General features: G+C 37.2%; 1 protein-coding gene across 1 annotated transcript in view; it reads right to left on the bottom strand.

Annotated features, from left to right (window-relative positions):
• The window catches only part of RRP12 (ribosomal RNA processing 12 homolog (S. cerevisiae)), an 85,033-nt gene that overhangs the window by 35,828 nt on the left and 48,866 nt on the right, over window positions 1-339 (bottom strand). The gene's annotated exons all lie outside the window — the stretch shown is intronic.

The raw sequence follows: 339 nt of genomic DNA, 5'->3' as shown, positions 1-339 counted from the left end.
ATGTCTTACTATGTTGCCCAGCTGGTCTCAAATTGCTTGCCTCCTGCCTCGGCCTCCCAAGTGCTAAGGTTACAGGTGTAAGCCACCACTCCTGGCCTTTACATGTTTTATCATGTATATTTGTTTATCCAAAGAGAAAATGTCTGAAAGGATAACCAGAAAGTTATTCGCATTATCTACCTTAGGAAACAGAATTTGGAAGGAAGGAGATTTTTACTTTATACACTTCTGACTTGTTTTTTCCTTTTAAACAATGATCATATTACTTATATTTTCAATTTTAAAAACATGTACGTAAATAAACACTACAAAAGAACACACAAGGCTGGGCGCAGACGC

This window comes from Colobus angolensis, unplaced genomic scaffold, assembly GCF_000951035.1.
Source record: "Colobus angolensis palliatus isolate OR3802 unplaced genomic scaffold, Cang.pa_1.0 Scaffold316, whole genome shotgun sequence".
In the NCBI taxonomy this organism is placed as follows: domain Eukaryota; kingdom Metazoa; phylum Chordata; class Mammalia; order Primates; family Cercopithecidae; genus Colobus; species Colobus angolensis.
This window is presented reverse-complemented; position numbering and strand designations above follow the sequence as displayed.